Source organism: Rhinolophus sinicus, linkage group LG03 (genome assembly GCF_036562045.2).
Source record: "Rhinolophus sinicus isolate RSC01 linkage group LG03, ASM3656204v1, whole genome shotgun sequence".
NCBI classification, from domain to species: Eukaryota; Metazoa; Chordata; class Mammalia; order Chiroptera; family Rhinolophidae; genus Rhinolophus; species Rhinolophus sinicus.
This window is the reverse complement of record NC_133753.1, coordinates 124996559-125009676: the sequence shown is the minus strand read 5'-3', so window position 1 is coordinate 125009676 and position 13118 is coordinate 124996559. Positions and strand designations below refer to the sequence as shown.

The window sequence follows — 13118 nt, the reverse complement described above, 5'->3', positions numbered from 1 at the left end:
TACAGGGAGCCGCCAAGCAGACAGAAGAGTCCCTAAGTCTCGCTTCACCTACCTTTCAATTTTGGCTGAAGTCAATCCTAATTGTAGATATAATGAAACACAGTGTTTCTCTTTTCACTTCATAGGAGGGTTGGAACAGCCTTTCTTTGGCAGAAGAGACAGGGCTACTCAAAAACGCAGACCAATTTTATAAGCGTTATAAATATATTAGCAGTTCTATTTGTCAGATTAGCATTGTCCATAAAGCCTCAGATGATTTCTTTCAATCATCCATCCATTCCTCTCTCCACTTAAATAAATAATTGTGGCAAGCCAATGAAGTACCAGACAACTCTGGAGAATAAAGAGATGAATCCATGTAATGGAAGGAATGTGAACTTTGAAATCAGACAGAGTTTAATTGCATTCCTGACTCTGCCACTTATAAGATAAATATCTAACCTTTCTGAGCCTCTGTTTTATTGTATGAAAAGTGAAAATAATAATCCCTATCTTGAAGGCTGTGTAAGGATAAAACCAAAGAAGTATGTCAGTTGCCCAACAGAGGACCTGAACCAAAAATGGTGTTCCCTTCCTTTCTCATTCAGATATTACAAGGTTATGATGTATTATGTGCTACTCCTGGGAGACTCATGGATATCATAGATAAAATGATCTCATTTACATGTGGAATCTAAGAACAAAATAAATGAACAAACAAAACAGAAAAATACAGAGAACAAACTAATGGCTACCAGAAGTGAGGGGTGTTGGGGGCAAAGTGAGCAAGGTGAAGGGGTTAAGAAGTACAAATTGGCAGTTACAAAACAGTCATGGAGATGTAAAGTACACTATGGGGAATATAGTCAATAATATTGTAAAAACTACATATAGTGTCAGATGGGCACTAGACTTATCAGGGAGATAACTTCATAAGTTATATAAATGTCTAACTAATAAGCCATACTCCTGAAACTAATATAAAATAATAGTGAAATTCAACTATAAAAAAAAATAGCCATGGGGATATAAAGTACAACATTGGGCATATAGTCAGTAATATTGGAATAACTACGTATGGTGTCACATGGGTAGTAGACTTATTGGATTTTCATTTTGTAAGGTATATTCTCTTAAATGTCTAATCACTATTATTTTGCACACTTGAAACTAATAAAAAAAATTTGGTTTCATCACATATGTATGTATCTCCAAATTATATGCTATTTTGCATTTTTTTATTTTGAACTTTATTAAAATTACATATTGTTTTAAAAATTGGTCTCAGATAAGTCAAATATTTAATTTTAGATGAAGCTGGTTGCATGTTAGATATAGATTTTGGACAAGAAATGAAGAAGCTAATATCCTGCCTAAGAATGCCATCAAAAGAACATCAAACAATTATGCTCAGTGCAATTTTTCCCGAGGGAATTCCAAGCTTGACTGGGGCATTTTAAAAGTTGGAATTATTTGTTGCTGTTGAACAAGTGGGTGGAAAACATTGAGCAGTTCAGAAGACCATTAGTTGGCTAGTATCCAGAAAGAGAAAAACTTGTAGAAATTCTGCAAAACGTAGGTGATTAAAGGAGTATAATCTTTGTTAAAACGAAGAAAAAAGAGGATTTTATTGCAATTTCCAGGAAAGATAGCAAACACAAGTATTCCCGGTGATCTGGAACATGGAGAGAGAGAAAGCTCTTGGGGATTTTCACGGCAGACAGTGCCGAGTCCTTACAGCTACTTCAGCAGCTGCTAGGCAGCTGGATATTGAAAATGTTCAATATATTATCAGTTTTGACATTCCTTCTACTATTGACGAATGTGTTCATTGAATTCGGTGTACCAGTGATTGTGGGAACACTGGCAGAGCTATTTCCTTTCTTGAGGCTGAATCAGATAACCTCTAGTGAAACTACAGTCAGATGTGCAAGCAGGATGTTTCTTCATGGTTGGAAGAAATTGCCTCTAGCACATATGTTCCTGGCTTCAGTGACAGTACAAGAGGAAATGTGTTTGCATCCGTCGATACTCAAAAGAATTACTGCAGCAGGAACTCTTTGAACATACCAGGGTTTTCTTCACAAACTCCTAATCCAACAAATGATGAGTCATAGGATTAAAGCGAAAACATTGAACTGTGTGGTACAGTTTTGCTGCAGAGAAGAAAACTGTTGTGATTTTTGAGTTCTTAACACTAGTGTGAAACCTGATGTTCTTGTGTCTCCTGTCATCCAATTCCCACTCCTACTCTTAAATAAAAAAGAAAAAAAATCCTTACTAACTAGTTATGTGAGATGCTAAAAATTAATGTTGTAGTTACTAATACAAGTAATGTTAACTGGAAAGAGTAAAGCATTCTAAATGTCTTGCAAAAAAAAAAAAAATCCTGTAAGAAGTTTACAGTTTACTGGAGAGAACAGAGAATAAAGAATAACCAGAATACCGATTGTGCTTTCTGGTTTTTCTTTATTCTCTGTTCTCTCCAGTAAACTCTAAACTTCTTAAAGGATTTTTAATTTTTTTGCAAGACATTTAGAATGCTTTACTCTTTCCAGTTAATACAATTTGTATTAATAACTGCAATATTAACAACATTGCCACAGGGATACGAAAGTCAATTTGGGAAGTGTAATCAATAATGTTGTAAAGATTTCGTAGGGTATTTAATGGGCACTTGTCCCATTAGGGAGACCACCTCAGGGATGATGTAGATGCCTGATCACTGCATTGTACACCTGAAGCTGAAGCTGAACAATAATGAATGTCAACTACAATTATATATATATATTCCAATTATATATATATACAATTATACATATATATACAAATATATATATATATATATATATATATATAGAGAGAGAGAGAGAGAGAGAGAGAGAGAGAGAGAGGCGTGCAGTTTCCAGGCTCTCGCCCTCACATGGAAAGTTGCTCACTCGGGTAGTAAATGGCCATCAACTGTGATTGGATGGTCATCACCTGTGGCTAGTTGGCCGTCAGTTGTAACCAGTGAGCCATTGGCCATTAATATAAGTGCCGTGGCTACGCTAGCAGCAAATGGGGGCTAGCAAGAAGATGGTGGCTGAGTTAGCAAGAGCGGATTGCAGTTAGCACAATGGATTACAGCTAGCAAGTGAGGTCGGTTGGCAGAGAGAAGTGGACAGCAGGTTGCAGATAAGTGTTGCTCCTGCTTCCTGTGTCTCCAATCCAGCCGCCAATGAGAACATAGTGGTATGACTCCCCTATCTATGACTCCATTGGTGTTCCTTTTTGGCCTCACCATATCCTGCGTTCTTATGTGGGGAGTGGGACCTGAGACCCCACATGCCACTCCGCATGACAATATCTATATGTTTACAAGAAGTGGAGTACAGCATTAGGAATAGAGACAGGGGAAATGTAATGGCTGTATGTGATGTCAGACGGGTAGTAAATGGGGGGAAGGGGGTTATCACTGTGTGAGGGATATAAATGATAAATGTCTATTACATTGTTTTGTACACTTGAAACTAATAAAAAAGAAAAGTGAAAAAAATTTTTTAAAAAAAGAATAACCAGAGTAGATGACAAAATATTCTTCAAACCAAAAAACTAGAAAAAAAAAAAGTTTGTACAATGAGAGTATAAAGAGCTTACTTCCAGTCAGTGAGATTGAAAATTTCATTAATGTTCCTAAATCAATAATAATGGCCTATGGATATGTCTTTCCCTGTATCAAGTGTAATTCCCCCCTCTTGTCCTCTTCACTGGCTGCAGCATGACTTAGAAGAAGTAGTCAGATGGAAACAAGAAAAGCCACAGCTCAAGAGACTCAACCTTTTTTGCCCTTTCCAGATAAGAAGGTGTTTATTTCAATCCTCCACCCAAATCTCTACCCTGTGATTTTGCCCAGTCTATCTGGATATTTATCTACTCTTTTCTAATGAGCATCTTTCCTTTCTGAGGTAGCAGAATTTTATTTTACTCTTTCATTTTGAAATAATTGTAGTTTCACAGGTAGTTGCAACATACCTTTTATCCAGTCTTCCCGAATGTGTCCATCTTACATAATTATAATTATCAAAACCAGAAATCTGGCATTGGCACAAAGTATGTATAGAAGTAGCAGATTTTTGCGTTCCCCATTGTTTTTCTTTAAATGCTTCCTGTAAGATTCAGAATTTCTTGTTGTGATTAATACCCAAGTTGGGCTGACAGTGTGCAGAAGTCACACTGATGCCAAGTTTTTCCGTGGGCACAAACTTTCCAAGATAAACATGTCTCCAACATCAAGAATCCTTTCTATGTAAACTTTGGCAAGACAATTAAAACACACACAGTGCAAGCAAACCAAAAAGAAAACAAAATGTCTTTTGCTTAGAAAATTCTCAAAATAAGATATTTGGTAAGCTTCAATATATTTTAATTGTTTTTATAGTCAATAACTACAGAATATAATAAAGTTACTTTACTTTACTTCATTGTGGTTACTTTAGGTCACTTGTTGTGAAATGCTTTGCAGTTAACAAATTGCCTTTATGTCCACTTTCTCATTTTATTTTTACATTTATATTGAAAAGTACATGCTGTTTTTTTCTATTTAACAAATAGAAAACTGTGACTTAGAGACAGTAAGAAAAGTAGCTGACATTGCCGAAAAGACATGCATTTCTGTGATGATTGTCCTACCCAAAATAAGAGCATTTATCAATTCTATTTTCATCTGAATATAAGCAATCTGGTTAAAAATTGAGGTAGAGTTTAAATAAACTACATTCTCTCTCCCATTCTTCCCATGCTATAGTGGAAAATTTTGATCTACAAAATTTTCAGAATCTAGGTTAAGACTAAGAAGTGATTAAGAAAGACCTCTGTTATGGACTGAATGTGTGTGGGTCCTCAAAATTCATATATTGAAGCCCTAACCTCCAATGTGATGGTGTTTTGTAGATGGGGCCTTTGGGATGTAATTAAGGTTAAATGAGGACATAAGGGTGGGGCCCTCTTAATGAGATTAGTGCCCTTTAAGAAGAGACACTAGAGAGCTCTCTCTCTCTCTCTCTCTCTCTCTCTCTCTCTCTCTCTCTCTCTCCCACTATATCCCACCAGATGAAGATACAGCAAGAAGTTGGTTATCTACAAACCAAGATGAGAGCTCTTACTGGAGGGTTTGCACTAGAACCCAAATATGCTGGCAACCTATCTCAGACTTACAGCTTCCAGAGCCATGAGGAAATAAAGTTCTGTTATTTGAGGATACTCAGTCTATGGTATTTTGTTATGGTAGCCCAACCTGACTAAAACAACCTCTGAAGCTTTGAAATAGTTGTCTCCAAATTTATATGCTGCAAAACCCAATGAAAAGCTCATGGACTTACCTGCTTATTGATGTCTATAGTAGACATCAATTCCAAATATTTTTAGTTTCTTGATTTTAGGATATCAGAACTCCTGGCTGATATCATGATACCAACTGAAATGATCCCCAAATTGCTGTTTTTAGAGAACAGCATTAAAATACAGAAAAATTAAGCTTCAATTGAAGAAGACACAAAGAAATGGAAAGACATTCCGTGTTCATGGATTGGAAGAATCAACATAGTTAAATGGCTATATCACCTAAAGCAATATACAGATTTAATGCAATCCCCGTCAAAATCCCAATGGCATTTTAAAAAGAAATAGAGCAAAAAAATCATCAGATTTGAGTGGAATCACAAAAGACCCAGAATAGCCAAAACAATCCTAAGAAAAAAAAGAAAACAAGGCTGGAGGTATCACACACCCTGACTTCAGCTTGTACTACAGGGCAACAATAATCAAAACAGCATGGTATTGGCAGAAAAATAGACACACAGATCAAAGAAATAAAATTGAAAACCCAGAAATAAACCCACATATACATGGGCAGATAATTTTTAACAAAGGAGCCAAAAACATACAATGGAGAAAAGAAAGTCTTTTCAATAAATGATGCTGGGAGAATTAAAATGTCATATGCAAAAGAAAAATTAGACTGCTATCTGTTACCATATATCAAAATTAACTCAAAATGGATCAAAAACCTAAACATAAGACCTGAAACAATAACCTGCATAAAAGAAAGCATAGGTACTAAACTTATGGACCTTGGGTTCAAAGAGGATTTTATGAATTTGACGTCAGAGGCAAGAGAAGTAAAAGCTCAGATAAATGAATGGGACTTTATGACACTATAAAGCTTCTGCACAGCAAAAAAAAACCATCAACAAAATGAAAAGGCAACCAACCAAATGTGAAAAGATATTTGCAAACAATACCTCTGATAAGGGGCTAATATCCAAAATAGATAAAGAACTTGTACAACAACAAAAAAAATCCAATTAAAAAAAATGAGCAGAAGACCTGAACAGAAGACACTTGAAAAATGAGCAGAAGACACTTCTCCCAAGAAAACGTGCAAATGGCCAACAGATATATGAAAAAATACTCCACTTCACTAGCTATTAGGGAAATGCAAATAAACTTACAATGATATATCACCTCACACCTGTTAGAATGGCTGTCATCACCAAAACAAATAACAAGTGTTGGAGAGGCCATGGAGAAAAAAGAACCCTCATATACTGTTGGTGGGAATGTAAATTGGCACAGCCACTATGGGAAATCGTATGGAAGTCCCTGAAAAAATTAAGAATAGAATTATCATATGACCCAGCAAAACCTCTCCTGGGTATCTACCAAAAAAAAATCTGAAAATATTTATCTGTAAAGATATATGTACTCTGATGTTCATTGCAGCTTTATATACAGTGGCCAGACATGGAAACAACCAAAGTCTTTTTCAATAGATGGTCGGATGAAAAAGATGTGGCATATATACAAAATGGAATACTACTCTGCCATAAGAAAAGATGAAATAGTGCCATTTGCTACAACATGGGCGGATCTTGAGATTATCATGCTAAACAAAATAAATTAGACAGAAAAAGTCGAGAACCATATAACTTCACTCATATGTGGGATGTAAAACTGAAAGCAACAAAGGAAACAAAGAATCAAAAACCCATAGACACAGACAATAATTTAGTGGTTACCAGAGGGTAAGGAGTGCGGGCAGGTAGAAGAGGGTAAAGGGGGTCAAATACACGGTGATGAAAGGAGAACTGACTCTGGGCGGTGAGCACACAATGTGATACATAGATGATGTATTATAGAAAATGTACACTTGAAGCCTATGTAATTTTACTAACCATTGTCACCCCAATAAATTTAATTTTAAAAAATTAGGTTCAGAGTTAAGTTTCCGTTCTTGAAGCAGGAAGCATTCTTTACTTGAAAAATTTATTTACATTAATATTTTATTTCTTAATAATGTCAAATGAACAATTTGTTTTTATATTATTGGGTTTATAGTGAACAGCATAAAGAAAATATAATTACATTTTTCTGGTCCTGTAATATTTCTTACGATTTAAGTTGTAATCTAGGATGGACTTACCTATTTTCAACATTCAACAACATTTTTATGTTCCATCACATTGGACAAGAAAATACACTTGGGATTTTAGAAAACTGAAAAGTGAAGAAAATAGCTCTGCCACTAATATGTTGGTCTTACAGTCTTTTAGCATTTTAGTTTCTTCATTTGTAAAATATAGATCATATAATATCTTTCCCATAGGGTCATTATGAGGACTAAATTAATTATAAAGTAAGGCAGGTAGAATAGTGTCTGAAATGTGGAAAAATGCTGGTGATGTAGCAACTTTTTTGAGGTCCTGAGGTAACAAGTATGTGGGCAAAAGCTACAGCTAAGGATAAAACTGGAAAGATAGAAAGAGCCTGGGTCCCTCATGGCGCTGTGGATCTTCCTACCCGTCTTGGACTTTCTATTATTTGATTAAAAGAAAACATTTGGTTAAGTAATTTATTTTTGATACATACAGCTAAAACTAAGTCCTAACTGATATACACAGTTTAATCTCTGTATAATGTATATTAGGGTAAAATAAAATAGGAAAACATAAATTTCTATGTAAAATGGACTGTAAAGATGACCAGCAAACTTGGAAGCGTGGTTACTACCTGGGAAAGAAATTAAGCATGAGAAAGAAAATGAAGGTAGACATAAGAGGGCAAATACTCTCATTTTGTTCAGTATACTCTATATACTATTCAAATACTTTGTATTTGAATCTTTTACAGTGAATTTCCTTACATAAACTTGAACAAAAAATTAGCATTTTCAATGCCTTATTTTCATGTGTGTGATGGTATATTTGTTTCTCAAGTTGTGGCAGGAAAACAGGTGAACAGTGGAAATTCAGGCTATGACTATTACCATAGGCAGAAAGCATAGGGCCATGGGGAGAGAGGAGGAGGAAGGAAAGAATGAAGGAAATACGGAGGAGGGAGGCGATGAGATCATTCTTAAGAAAAGGTTCCAGTCTGGCCAGAACTAAATTATGGTGTCCAAGAACAGACACAGGACGCCATCTTGCTCCTCAGGGTGAAGTTGAGCTAGTTGTAATGGATTACAATACTATTAGCATTGTGAGCAGGGCAAAATTAAACCCTGTGTCACCATGACAGTTCTGAAAAGGTCCAAATAAAGCCAAGGGATTCCCACCTCATACAGGGAAGAGGTAGTCAGCGAGGACCCGCCTTGGGAACGCTTATAATGCCATCCCTAAATCTTGAACATTTTACACCCTCATTCTAATAAAATCCTAAGCCTCTTTGTTCTTTGGGGCAGTTGCTCTTCCCTGGGTTTGACTGCTCTCACACCATCTTGAGAATATACTATCTCCGTTTTGAAAATAAATCCACTGCTTACTTGTCTTTGCTTGCTTGGCCTTTTCAGTGCATCCTGGAATTCTTTCCTTTGATGACACAAAGAACCCCTTTTCCAGTAATTAACCTTCATATGATTTCAAAGGTAGCTACTCAAGCCAAACATATTAATTTAATCTTCCTTACCCTCAAGCCATCACCATTAAAAATACTGTCAAGTAAGTACACTCTCTCACTGAGCCACCTGCTGTGACCTGAACTGCTCTGGTCACTGTGGTTATATTTAGGGCCATCTGTAAAGGGTCTAGGAAAAGTCACACTCTGTACTCCTCTCTAAAATTTTTATTGAGAATAAATATTTGTAAATCATTACTTAGAACAGTATCCAAGGGGAAAACCAAGCTAAATAACAAAGTGTAAATAACAGGTTTGCACAGACATGAGTGCTGAGTTGCAGAGCCAAGTAGGCAGCCCCAGATCTGAGCTGGAATGCCATCGATCATTTTCAGGATCATTGACATCTCTTTCCATGGATAGTTGCGAAGTTGCCACAGCTGAGTCTCTACAGCAACACAGGCTAAGAGCACAGTCAACTTTGGCTTAAAAAGAAAATCGCTCTGTGTCTAAATCATTCTCATGTATTCAACAATTCAATAAACATATGTTGAATACCTGTGATATCCCAGGCACTGGACTAGGCTTTGGGTGAAGAGCATAGGACAAGGAGAGGTGGACACAGTCTAAAGACTGTCAAGACACATTTCTCCACTGGTCTCAGCCATGCGGAGCTGGCAAATTTAGTTATCTGATAGGCATTCATGAGTAGAAAAAAGAAGAGCATGAAAAAAGCAAGAAGATATCAAGAGTCAGAGGTAGGCTGAGGGTCAAAAGCAGAACTACAAGTATGAGTCCGTGTCAAAGTAAATCAAAGGCCTTTTTCTTCTAGCCACCTGTCTACTTCCATTAGCACTAACCAAAAGTCTGCTAAGCACAGACATCATGCTAGCTGCTGTGGGGAATACACAGATATAAAATTACACTAATCAGGAGTACACACATAATCAAATAATTCTGACACAGATCAGTATGTATTAAATGCCATAACAAAAGTTAAAAACAAGGGCCAAGAACCCCATGGGTGTGAAAGAAAATTTCTGCCTGGGCAATCTGAGAAGTCTTCATGGAAGAAGTGGTATGGAAGAGAATGATTTTAAAAGAACCAAAGAGGGATGGAAGGAGAGGAAAGGCATTTTTGGCTGTGCCACTGGCAGAAGCAAGGATATAAAATCAGTCAAGAAGAAGGTGGGGGCGCTCAGTTCCCTAGGACCAGTGAATAGCCCACTGACCCAGAAACGGGTATTCAGATGACCTTCAACAGATCTTGAGGCAAGGGGGCTGAATAGGTTATCTGTCCCCCTAAGCCCTCCCATGGTATTGTCTTTATCTGATCTATAACTTGGGGTTCTATGTAAGATTTTATTTTGGTAAACAAGGTTGCATTCACTAAAAATATTTTAAAGTCTGAAAACCACTGAAGTAGCACATTGATTGATTGATATAAGGAATGATGGAAATGTGCTCAAAAGAACTTTCAGGCCAGATTCTGAAAGGCATTAATGCTCAGGAGAATGCCTTTTATACAGAGAGCAATAGTGATGTCTCTAGAAAATTTTTAAACAAGAAAATTAACTACCAGAAAAAGAACTGAATTATGAAGTGACTGTTGGGTGCAGGATCAGGAGGGAGAAGAAACTGAGGCACAGAAACTAATCAGAAGGAGATTGCAGCAGTTCAGGGAAAATACTCAGGGCATGTGTGAGGGTAGAGAAAGAAGAAGGGGGCAAAAAGGAATTGTCATAGGATATTTGTGTAAGTAAGTAAGATGCAGGCTAAAATTTGGAGCTCATTTAATATTTGTTTAATATGCATATTTGCAAGTGGTACACTCACTTGACTGAGAGGTGACCACGCTGGTCTGGGAGGTTGATCCAGTCGGAACAGACCCTTCTTCTTAATGTATTTATTCATTATTTATTTACTCAATCATGTATTTATATAAATACAGATTTAAGCATGTTTATTTCTCTGGGTTATACCCCCATACTATTTTTATTTATTATGCTGCTCAAAGTTTTCCAGCTTTAGCCATTCCAGCTATTTCATATTGGCTCTTGTGTCTTTTTGACATGCCCCTATTCCCTTTTTTTTGTATTTTCTATTTTATTTTTAGCACTACCTTACTTTTTTTTTTATTTTTAATTTTATTAAATTTATTGGGGTGACAATTGTTAGTAAAATTACATAGATTTCAGGTGTACAATTCTGTATTACATCATCTATAAATCTCATTGTGTGTTCATCACCCAGAGTCAGTTCTCCTTCCATCACCATATATTCGATCCCCCTTACCCTCATCTCCCACCCCCACCACCCACCCCCCTTACCCTCTGGCAACCACCAAACCATTGTCTGTGTCTATGAGTTTCTGTTTCTCATTTGTTTGTCTTGTTCTTTTGTTGTTTTGGTTTATATACCACATATCAGTGAAATCACATGGTTCTCTGCTTTTTCTGTCTGACTTATTTCGCTCAGCATTACACTCTCAAGATCCATCCATGTTGTCACAAATGTTCCTATATCATCTTTTCTTACTGCGAATAGTATTCCATTGTGTATATATACCACAACTTCTTTATCCATTCATCTATCGAAGGACATTTTGGTTGTTTCCATGTCTTGGCCACTGTAAACAAAGCTGCAATGAACATTGGAGCACACGTGTCTTTATCTCTAAATGTTTTCAGATTTTTGGGTAGATACCCAGGAGAGGGATTGCTGGGTCATATGGCAATTCTATTCGTAATTTTTTGAGGAACCTCCACACTGCCTTCCATAACGGCTGCACCAGTGTGCATTCCCACCAACAGTGTATGAGGGTTCCTTTTTCTCCACAGCCTCTCCAACATTTGTTACTATTTGTCTTGTTGATGATAGCCATTCTGACTGGGGTGAGATGATATCTAATTGTGGTTTTGATTTGCATTTCTCTGATGATTACTGATGTTGAGCATTTTTCACATGTCTATTTCCCATTTGTATGTCCTCTTTGGAGAAATGACGCTTCAAGTCCTCTGCCCATTTTTCAATTGGGTTGTTTGTATTTTTGTTGTTGAGTTGCATGAGTTCCTTGTATATTCTGGATACTAGCCCCTTATCGGAGGCACTGTTTGCAAAAATCTTCTCCCATTCAGTTGGTGGCCTCTTTATTTTGTCAATGGTTTCTTTTGCTGTGCAGAAGCTTTTAAGTTTCATATAGTCCCATTCGTTTATTTTAGCTTTTACTTCCATTGCCTTTGGAGTCAAATTCATAAAATGCTCTTTGAACCCAAGGTCCATAAGTTTAGTACCTATGTTTTCTTCTATGCAGTTTATTGTGTCAGGTCTTATGCTTAAGTCTTTGATCCATTTTGAATTAACTTTGGTACATGGTGACAAATAGCAGTCCAGTTTCATTCTTTTGCACGTGGCTATCCAATTCTCCCAGCACCATTTATTGAAGAGGCTGGCTTCTTTGTCAAAAATTATCTGTCCATATTTATGTGGTTTTATTTCTGGGTTCTCAGTTCTATTCCATTGGTCTATGTGTCTGTTTTTCTGCCAGTACCATGCTGTTTTGATTATTGTGGCCCTGTAGTACAAGCCAAAGTCAGGAAGTGTGATACCTCCATTGTTGTTCTTTTTTCTTAAGATTGCTTTGGCTATTCGGGGTCTTTTGTGGTTCCAAACAAATCTGATGATTTTTTGTTCTATTTCTTTAAAATATGCCATTGGGATTTTGATGGGGATTGCATTGAATCTGTATATTGCTTTGGGTAATATGGCCATTTTAACCATGTTGATTCTTCCAATCCATGAGCATGGAATGTCTTTCCATTTCTTTGTGTCTTCTTCAATTTCTTTCAAAATGTCTTATAGTTTTCAGCATATAGGTCTTTCACATCCTTGGTTAAGTTTATTCCTAGGTATTTTATTCTTTTTGCTGCAATTGCAAAAGGAATTGCTTTTTTATTTCTTTTTCTGAGATTTCACTGTTAGTATATAGGAAGGCAATGGACTTTCGTGCGTTGATTTTGTAGCCAGCAACATTACTGTATTCGTTGATTGTTTCTAATAGCTTTTTGGTGGAGTCTTTAGGGTTTTCTATATATAGCATCATGTCATCTGCAAAGAGTGATAATTTAACTTCTTCATTCCCAATTTGGATGCCTTTATTTCTTTCTCTTGCCTGATTGCTCTGGCAAGGACTTCCAACACTGTGTTGAAAAGCAGAGGTGATAGGGGACAGCTCTGTCGTGTTCCTGAACGTAGAGCAAAGGGCTTCA

General features: G+C 36.6%; 1 pseudogene; it reads left to right on the top strand.

Moving 5' to 3' along the window:
- Positions 1–560: 560 nt before the first annotated feature.
- On the top strand, positions 561–2096 carry LOC109445467 (putative ATP-dependent RNA helicase DDX4; annotated as a pseudogene).
- The last annotated feature ends 11022 nt before the right edge of the window (positions 2097–13118 follow it).